This window comes from Belonocnema kinseyi, chromosome 1, assembly GCF_010883055.1.
Source record: "Belonocnema kinseyi isolate 2016_QV_RU_SX_M_011 chromosome 1, B_treatae_v1, whole genome shotgun sequence".
NCBI classification, from domain to species: Eukaryota; Metazoa; Arthropoda; class Insecta; order Hymenoptera; family Cynipidae; genus Belonocnema; species Belonocnema kinseyi.
In genome coordinates this window covers 20207447-20207690 of record NC_046657.1, presented here as the reverse complement: position 1 = coordinate 20207690, position 244 = coordinate 20207447, and positions in this window count along the sequence as shown.

Sequence of the window (244 nt, the reverse complement as noted above, 5' to 3'; positions counted from 1 at the left end):
GCGCGTCGTGAAACTCCTGGATTACTCTCAGCCGGAGGGGGGCTGGGACACGAAGTTGCCAGTGTCCCCCGTAGGGACAGCGTTTCCAAAAACCTTGTTCATCGACCAGGTTATTCCGTAGGAAGTCCTCTTCTTTCTGGTCCTTGGATCCACTTTTTCGCAACTGGAACCATTGGGACATCATGTGTCCGATTTGTGGGTCTTCTTGCTGGGCGTGGCTTATTTCATCCATGAGGGTGGTCGT